At 43.6% G+C, this 9599-nt stretch overlaps 1 protein-coding gene across 1 annotated transcript in view; it reads right to left on the minus strand.

Moving 5' to 3' along the window:
- STEAP4 (STEAP4 metalloreductase) overlaps window positions 1-6471 on the minus strand; it is a 32880-nt gene extending 26409 nt beyond the window's left edge. Inside the window, exon 1 of the mRNA XM_060248465.1 lies at window positions 6452-6471. The gene's annotated coding sequence lies outside the window, so the exon portion shown is untranslated. The remainder of the gene's footprint in view (window positions 1-6451) is intronic.
- Window positions 6472-9599: the final 3128 nt, after the last annotated feature.

The following is a 9599-nucleotide window of genomic DNA, read 5'->3' on the forward strand; positions in this document are numbered from 1 at the left end:
GAGCTCCCACTGAATCTGAGGCCTGGTAACTCTAATATTCCTTGGAGGTCTCCCATCCAAGTACTGACCAGGGCTGACCCTGCTTAGCTTCTGAGATCCAGTGCTTTTTTTTTTTTTTGTAGGAAAAGCCCAGCAGGAGCTCATTTGCCTATTAGGCCACACCACTTGGCCTGGAAGCATGTGGCTACCACATGGCAGGTCGGACCAGCCGTAGCCCTGTCCAGTCCAGGTGGAGCTCTGCTTCTGTGGGCTCCGGCTTTAAAAAAAAAGCCCTGCTGAGATCTGATGAGATCATGCTAATCTGGGCTATCCAGGTCAGGCTGATTTTTTTCTAGGGCTAATTAAATCAGAGTCCAGAATCTATAGAGACAAAAGGTGAATTAATCCTAAACCTTCATGCAGCTGAAGTAAGACTCGGCCTGTCTCTAAAGCCCTGCCTGTCTCTGCATGCACTGCTTAGGCAGTTTAGGCAGGCCTGATTTGACTGTGTGGCTGGTGAGGCAAAAGAGTTAACCCATGCAACTTTACGTGACCCCATTATCTCATTTAAACTGGCCAAAGCAGCTACATATGCTCAGCACACACACACACAGGCTACAGATCTTTGATGTGTTAAGGGCCGAAATACTGTACATGTTATATAGGACATGAATCAGGTCATGGGTATCCAACTCTTAGTCACACTTTCTCTCTGTCCCTTCTCATGGTTTCAAATAAGGGAGAGGGCTTCAGGTTTTCCTCCTGAGCCTTTTTCATCCGTGGGAATTGATGCAGGGGGCTGTTTGCCTCTTCAGTTCTACAGGTCCATTCTAGAATGCATGGAGCTTGTGGAAAGACAAACAGCCACCCCAGGACCATTTCCACTGACAAAATTGACATGAGAGGGAAGCCTGAAGTTCCTCTTTCCCTCCCTCCTTACAGTATTTGGAGCCATGCAGAGACAATATTGGTTCCTGTGTGAAAGTGTGACTGAAGGTCAGACACCTTGTGTCGCATGGCATGTGTCTTTTGGTCCTAAGTATGCATGGTTGCTTTGCACGGGAAGCGTTGAAGTGAAGTGATATGCTAGCGAAGTGATATGCTAGGTGCAAGTTCTTTTGCCTAGCCAGCATCATGTTTAATAAAAAAAGGTAGCCCCCTGTGCAAGCACCAATCGTTTCCGACTCTGGAGTGATACAGAGTTGTTATTTGCACTTAGAAACAGAGGAATCTTTGGGCGTTTTCGCACAGAGCTTACCCCGGAGCGACGTCCCTCTTCACCGCGCAGTGTCTGCGCGGATTTCGCACCAACTGCTCCGCAAAACCAGGAAGAGCGCGAAGAGCCGCGGTTTTTGCATCGCTAATGTAAACTGGGTTTTAGCGGTTTACATTTGCGATGCAAAAGGCTCGGCACTTCATGGCTCTTCCTGGTTCTGCGGAGCAGTTGGTGCGAAATCTGCACAGACGCTGCGCGGTGAAGAGGGACGTCGCTCTGGGATAAGCTCTGTGTGAAAACACTCTTTGTCTCTTTCGTACCTTCTCCACACCTCAGGAAGAAATTCCCCACCTCTCTCTCCAAGCCAGAAAGAGGGCTTTGGGGAGGAGGGGTCTGCTGTGGTTTGAAAAAGTAAGAAGCATCTGGAATATTCTCTTGCTTTTCTTTTCATTATCTATAAGTAATCCAGCACAGGAGATCCTGGGTCAGCTCTTTCTGATGCAGCACAAGGGGGAAATATCTCTTCCTTTCCCTGGAGAATTCCATGTGTGTTCTCTCCCTGGGTCTGTGTATGTGTGTGTGTTAACTTGTGCTCAGACTTGAGTAAGTCAAGGAACATAGACTTGCCTCTCACTGTTAGTTAATCCTTCTCATATTTCAGGGGTGGCCAAAGGTAGCACTCAAGATGTTTTTTGCCTACAACTCCCATCAGCCGCAGCCAGCATGGCCAATGGCTGGGGCTGATGGGAGTTGTAGGCAAAAAACATTTGGAGAGCTACCATTGGCCATTCCGTCATATTTAATTGAAATATCTCTGCCTCTCCCCAGAGCCCTCTGCACAGAGCAGAGGGAGTAAGAGAAGAGACTGGCACAATACAGAAGTTGGGCAGTATTTGTGAGCACATGCCTGGATACTTTTGCTACATATGTTATAGACTTACTAGAAAGGTAAAAGTAGTCCCCTGTGCAAGCACCAGTCGTTTCTGACTCTGGGTGACGTCTCATCACGATGTTTTCATGGTAGATTTTTATGGGATGGTTTGCCATTGCCTTCCCCAGTCATCAACACTTTCCCCTCAGCAACCTGGGTACTCATTTTATCGATCTTGGAAGGATGGAAGACTGAAGTCAACCTTGAGCTAGCTACCTGAACCCAGCTTCCACCAGGATCAAACTCAGGTGTGAGCAGAGAGCTCGGACTGCGGTACTGCAGCTTTACCACTCTGCATCACGGGGCTCTTCTATAGACTTACTATAAGCCATCACTAATTATTAATACTCTGGTTTCTCTTCAGATCACAAATCACTAAATATTTATTCACCTAGGATGCCAAGAGGGACAGGGCTTGTGGGACTTCAAAAGTTGCATAGAGGAGGGAATGTTGATGGGTTTCCTTTTTTTTCCCCTTTGCATGGCCATGAAAGGTATTGTTGTGGTGTTTCTTTGTAGATGCACATTAATCGTGACTTGTGAGTCACAAGCATGACTCAGCCCTGGGATGTTCATAAGGGATGATGCTCCTATGAAGAAATCTGTCATACACATTGCAACTACATTCCCACAGTAAATTAAAGATTCTCTTGGAAATGACATCAAAGTTAACCACCCTGCATTAGGGCAGAAGCTGGTATAACAAAACAATTCTTACTACTTATTTAACAATTTCTTCCTAGAAAATGTCAGTGAAAGAGACTCCACTGATGCCCCAGAGAACTGGTTTCAGCAATGAAAGTTATCTACATCTTTTTTTCTTTAAAAAACAAATCTTATTTTCTATCTTGCAACTGATTAGTCCATGATTCTTTTCCCAAGAAGTATAATGTCTCCTATGGGTGTAACATAAAAAGTTTTTAAACCAATAGGTAATTAACTACAGGGGATAGGAAACAAAAAACAAAAATATTAGTGATTGTGACGTGGACAGAAAACAATAGACTAAAAGTCAGTAAATGAATTGATATCTGTTTCTGCAAATCTACAGTAGACTCATTCACAGGGTAAGTAAGGGCCCAACCAGATGTGGTGTTTACCTTGAACTGGGCCAGATTTCCCCAACCTGACTTATAGACCAATGCTGCATCAAGGAATGAATGTTCCCTTTGCTATTTTGCTATGTTTTATTACTCCTCTTGAGTTTAAGGTGAATTTATATTAAGAACTGTAGATAAGCCTTTTATTTTTATTTATTCCTTTTTTGGATGTGTTACTGTAATTGTTATGTTTTGCTATTGTTACATAATTTTAAAAGTTTTTTTTTAAGGAATGAATGTTCCCAAGTGCTTGGGGACCTGATTTGGCTTTGGGCTCTCCTCTGCATCATGCTACAGTTAGGGCACATGAAATCCTGCATTGGGGCAAATGGGACCCCCTCCCTGCCATTTCAGCTTGGAATACCAGTGCAGGGAGTCTGAAGCCCCTCCCCTCCTTCCTGTGCTGTGCTCCCAAGACAAATCAGGCCCCAAAGTGCTTGACAATGCTAGTTTCCCATTGTAACATCTGTCTTTAAATTGGCCAGGGAACCCAATCTAACTTGTTGCAGACAATGCATCTGGTTGGGTCTTAAGATGCTGGGCACTGGGCATTGGCTTTCCAGATGTTGTTGGAAAGACAGCTGCTGAGCATTGCAATGATAAACATAGCAAGGGAATGAGGTTTGTAGGGCCTTTATCAGGATCAAACGAATGATATGTGCAGAGCAGCATAATATGCCATTCCCATCCTAGGGCCACAAACTAAGGGCCAGTCACTGCAGATCCTTTTCCACAGAAGATCTATTTGTGAACCACATTTATGGCACGTATGAAGCCACTTTGCACCAAGACAGATCATCTGTCTACTCCATCATGGCTGCTCTCATGTCCTTAAGGGTATCTTTAAGGATGTTCTCATATATGAGGCTTGAAGCAGAACCAATTTTACTTATATTAGTACTGAAAACATAAAATCTGCTGTGTACAGAATGTCCCTCTTCTGCTTTCTCTTCCAAAAGAACATTAGACATGGAAGAGAGGTTAAATGAAGGCCTTCCATGCCCCCACAAGGAGAGAAGGCTGCATGATACAGACAAATCTGGTCATATCTTGGAAAATAAGCAAGGTCAGTACTTGGAAAGGAGACTTCCAAGGAAGACTCCGCAGAGAGAAGCAATGGCAAGCCATCTCTGCTTCTTATTTGCCTTGAAAGCCCCTTTTGGGGATTGCCATAAATCAGCTGTGCTTCACACACACACATACACACCCAACAATCATAAACAAATTTTGGACTATCCAGTGTTTTGTTTTCCCCATCGCACAACCAGCTAGTATGTTCAAAACACTCTTTTCTATCATAAAGTAGTTTTGAAAGAGTGTCTCTAGTCAAGTGCTCTTAAGATTTATTAACTTTCCCCCCTAGTGCATGAAGTGAGTGATTGTAAGCTTGAAACTGCTAGCAAATATTTTAGTATGCAGTTGGAATACTTTCTTTGTTATTATTATTTCAAACTATTGTAAATCACCCCTATCATTCAATTTAGGACCTTGGAAAGGTCGTCTCGCCTTTTCTGTCTTAAAAAATAATGTCACAGTTTCTAATTTAATGCACCATTAAAAATACAATTTGAAAAATGTACTTGCATATTTCAGAGTTGGGTTTGGTTATTTATTTATATTTTTTGCCAGCAAAGCAACAGATATGCAGGGAATACAAGATTTGCAAATCTTCAAGCTGAAGAGGAGCACTTTCTACAATCCTAAGTAATATCTGGAGTAATGATGTGATAAACTGCAAGTAAATATTTAACACTCACACTCTTGAGTCAGCTGAGATCCTTCTGCACAACAGCAGGCTCACTATAATTTGGAAAACATGGGCTTGCATTTTCCCACCTCAGTTTGCTCTCCCCCTTTAAATGAACTGATTTAAAGTGAAAAGGAGCAGGGAGAAGCATTTGCCTGCTGCTGTTGAGTTGCAGTCCGTGGAGGAGGAATCCGTGTCCTTACTAGAGGGTGTCCATGAGGCAGTGGGAAGTCAAGCCTGTGCTCTGCTGGTGAGCAGTTGCTGGATAACCAGCACTGCCGCGCTGTGGCTGCAGTGCTGTGCGACGGTCCAGGGAGCCCCACAGGGATGACCCAGCCTCCCCTGCCTTCTCGTGCTGCCTCTCCCAATCTCCTGTGCACTGGAAGTATCACTTCTTAGCTCACCTAACCAGTCTCACCAGTGGATGGAACAGGAACAAAAAAGAGTCTTTGGTTTGCCAGTCTGGCAACCTGATGTTCTAGTTTAGGCTGTCATCTGATGCCCACTCATTTGGCAGCATCCTACCGATGGAATGGCAAGCAGCTTAGAGTTATCATGCCTCCAGTCAGTTTGCCTGGAGTAAATAGAGCACTGCAGAAGGTGTTGCCAAAGTAATAGATCCCCTTCATATCACATGCAAAAGTTTTACCTTTATTTAAAGTGGGAGATTCTTGTGTTAAATCCATGAAAAATGGCCATGGAATGTGCCTGAGAGAATCCAGTTTGACACTGTATTGCTTCTTGTGACAAGCAAATAGTTCTTTTGGTGTTTGGTGTCCCAAATATCCAAATAGACTTTCTTGAATGGAAAAACTGCTGCTTCACAAGTAGAATGGAGGAGGAGGACTACAGTCTCCCTACTCCAGATTCTCCCTTCAATCCGCTTTGAGGGACTCTGCAGCTGCTTGAGCCTGGAAGTGCCTTTCTCTGTCTTTAATGGGCCACTGAATTTATGTATTTATTTGTTTTGTTAACTATACCCAACTTTCCCCACCGGTGGGGACCCCAAAGCAGCTTACAACATCATTCTCTCATCCTCTCTTTTATCATGACAACCCTGTGAGGTAGGTTAAGCTGAGAGTACATGATGGCCCACCAACATCCTGTAAGCTTTCATGGCAGGGTGAGGATTCAAATAGGGGTCTAGCCACTGCACTACAGTTCACTGACTCTCATTTGTGTCTAGCTTGATCCTGATATCCTAATCTGCAATCATTTTGCAGTGCCAGCAATGTGTGTGTGGGGGGGGTGTGGAGACAGAGAAAGAGATAAATAAAGAAAAATGAAAGTCCTTTTTGCATTTCTAGGACAGAGTGAATCACATCTTTGCACAAGGGAAGGCTAACATTGAATCTGGCACTGAATCTAAAGCAGAAGCGCTAGCTGAGAATTCTTCAAGCAATTCCCGTCATTGTATCCACCAAAAGGCTTTGGGGTTGGGATCCATAGCAAACACTTGCATTGAAACTGAGACTCACCTTTCACCCCCAGTCTTCTCTGGTGGTTCCTGCCCCTTCTGATCTTCAGTCCAACTACAGCTGCAGCATCATCTGGATAAAAGAATTGCAGCGTCTTCCTGATGCTTGGAACAGAGTGGAGAAGTCCTCCGTCACCCTCAGGCATTTATGAGCTGAAGCAGAGAGGCAAGAAAGGGAGGGGGAGCTGGGAAGTTTGTGGATTTTGCAAGACTGTACCCACAAGAAAAAAAATATATAATTCCTGCTAAGAGTCCTGGGGAAAATCCCTGCCCTGGAGTTTATTGGGTGAGGCTTGGTTGCAGACACTTTCTCTTTCTTCACACTGGTGAGTTTCAGCTTTCTGTATGCTCGCCAGTTCCTCTGGCTGCCTTCCTAGGTAAGCTTTGTACCTCAAAGTTGCTCATCTGCTTTAGAGTCAAATGCAGTGCAGCAACTCTGGCAACAGGAGTGGCAACAGGAGTGGCAGGAACAGCCCCCACCTGTGGCTTAGATGAGAGACAATTACTCTGGAGGAGCATCCCTGGTTTTGGCTGGCTGCACTGAGTGACAACTCCTGTTGTCCCACGCACCTCACTTCTACAATCAGGGTTGAGTACTCTTAGAAGGAGAATGTACTGTAGTTCGATAATGTAGAGGGTATTTGCTTTGTGGACAAATAGAGGGGCACAGATGTTCTTACAGAGCAACATCCCCCACCCTCACAGCTGGAGAGAGAGACTGAGAGATCCCACCAAGTGCTCCATCTCACCCCACTGCTATCCTTGTCTGCTTCTCTCTCTGAATGTCTCCTGGTCCAGTCTTGCACACCGAGCTGATTGTAATTTGACCCTAAAAGCTCTTGAGGTCTGCGACAAGACCAAGGAAGAAGGGTTTAGATCAGTTAGAAATAAACCCAAAGACAAGGCAACAGCTTTTCCTTCCTACTGAGGTTTAAAGCAGCAGGGTGAGTTTGTGTTTGTGTGTGTGTAATTATGAAAACAGTGCAAGGTGAAGTGCTTACCCCTCCTTCCCAGTGCCATGGTCTGAATTCCAGTTTCCTGTGTATTTTGACCCTGTGTTGGTCCATAAGCTCATACAGATAGTTCAGATGTTGATCTAATTTGTTACAAGGGCTGGATCTGACATAAATGAGACCTTGTTGGGTTGGGCCATGTGTGATATAAAATATAATGCCAGATAGCAGAGATATAAACTTTATAAAAGACACAAACACAATTAAAGATTTTTTTTAAAAAAACTTAAAACATGCTTAAAACATTAGCACTCATTGATCTTAATGGCGCTTTCTTTGTATCTCTCCCATGGGATCCCAGGAACTGGGCAAAGGAAGCTCTGGCTCTTTCCTTCCTTCTCCAGGGGACCAGAAGGGGGAGAAGCCTCAGCCAATAGAAGGAATAGAGGCTTGGCTCAGTAGCTCCGCTGTACGATTGAGACAGCCTGTCAAAGCAAGCTCTCTGTCACCCCTCCTCCCCAAGAGAGGAGCCTCAGCCAATGGATAAAACAGAGGTTTTGCTTTGGAGCTCTTGTGCAATTGAGCAAGCCTGGAAAAGCAAGTTGTGATGCAGAAGAAAGCAAGAGAGAGGAAGAAGGAAGCAGACAAGCCCTCCAGGGGCCTGATTTGGCCCATGGGCTGCATGTTTGACATTCCTGAGATAGAGAATTATTTGGGGCAATGGTATGAGCTTCCATCAAAGTCCCTTTCCTAAAAATATCATTACAATCACAACTGAAAAGGAACAGATCTGATTTGAGAATCTTTGCTGGGATAAGAAGTCTATTCTGCCTCCTTTGCACTAAAAAGAAGCACACACTTGAGGGTGTGCATTCTAGTGCAGGGGGGGGAGGAAACGCATATGTTCCTCAAGGGAAAATAAGACCTTTAAAAACAACTCCTTGACTGCTATTGTTGTCAGTTTCATACTTCACACACTCTCTCTTGCATTTTTATCAGCAATTATGAACATGCAGATAATTTGTTTAACAATTATTCTCTCAAGCAGATACACATTCACCTTTCGTGAACTAGACAAATTTTGTGTTGTTTACCAAGTAAGAAATTTTTAGTTGATTGATTAATAAATAACTTCTTTGCATATGTTCAAAACATCAACATAAGTGACTTCCTGAGATATTAGAAAGAAGGGTTACACATATCTTTCTGTTTAATAAACAAAGCTACCTGAGAACTAAAAGGAAAGATCATCATTAATATTCTGTTTTTTAAACTCCCTGCGACAGTGACTGCATGTAGAACAGCCTCAGAAGAAGAGTGGATGCTTACCTTGTAACCCCACTGCTAAAATTTGCCTTCCTTGATTAAAATTAGGCCCCTCTGATTAATCATCTGAAGCTTTTTAGTTGATTTACATAGTGATTAAAACTTATCATGCAAAAAGAAAATAACAACCCCAAAATATAAAGAAGATAAAATTATTTCTACGAATAAATTGGCCTCTAAATTTAGCTTTTTTTGGGGGGGGGGGTTTGCCTGGGCCAAATATTGATTCTTTACATTTTAGGGACTAGATTTCAGCAGACTTTGTTGACCTTGAGAGATCCAATCATTTCTGGTTTGATTCTGCTTTACTTCTGGAAACATTTTTCACTGGTGCATGATCATCCATTAGAAAGTTTATGCAAATGCCCAAGAGTATGGAACCCTAGTGGTGTGAATCTCACCTCTGTCATAATACATATTGCCAGGGCTGCTTTTGTATCAAGAAGGTCAGGGAACCTGTTTTGCATGCAGAAACTCACAGGCTTTATCTCTGCCAACTCCAGCAAAAGGATCTTGGGTAGCAGATGTTGAGAAACATCTCTTTGCGTCTGAGATCCTGGAAAGCAACTGCAGAAGAAGAAATACTACTGAGTGAGTATGTAGAGGGTTTTTGTGCTCAATGTAACAGGTGAAGATACTAGATATTTACAGGTAGGGGACCCACAAAGACTAGTAGCCAGCATCTCACTTCCTCTCAGGGCTGTAGTCACTTGGGCCAGTGCCCCCATAGAAGCTGCAGCACCCCATTAAATCTTCCCCAATCTTCCCTTTCACCCAATCTTCCATGTTGTTTCTTTGAAAACTCTGCAGTCTCTGTAATACTTTTGTTGCCTTTTTTGAGAAGACTGTTTTGAGCATAACATTGTGGAC

Source organism: Heteronotia binoei, chromosome 10 (genome assembly GCF_032191835.1).
Source record: "Heteronotia binoei isolate CCM8104 ecotype False Entrance Well chromosome 10, APGP_CSIRO_Hbin_v1, whole genome shotgun sequence".
In the NCBI taxonomy this organism is placed as follows: domain Eukaryota; kingdom Metazoa; phylum Chordata; class Lepidosauria; order Squamata; family Gekkonidae; genus Heteronotia; species Heteronotia binoei.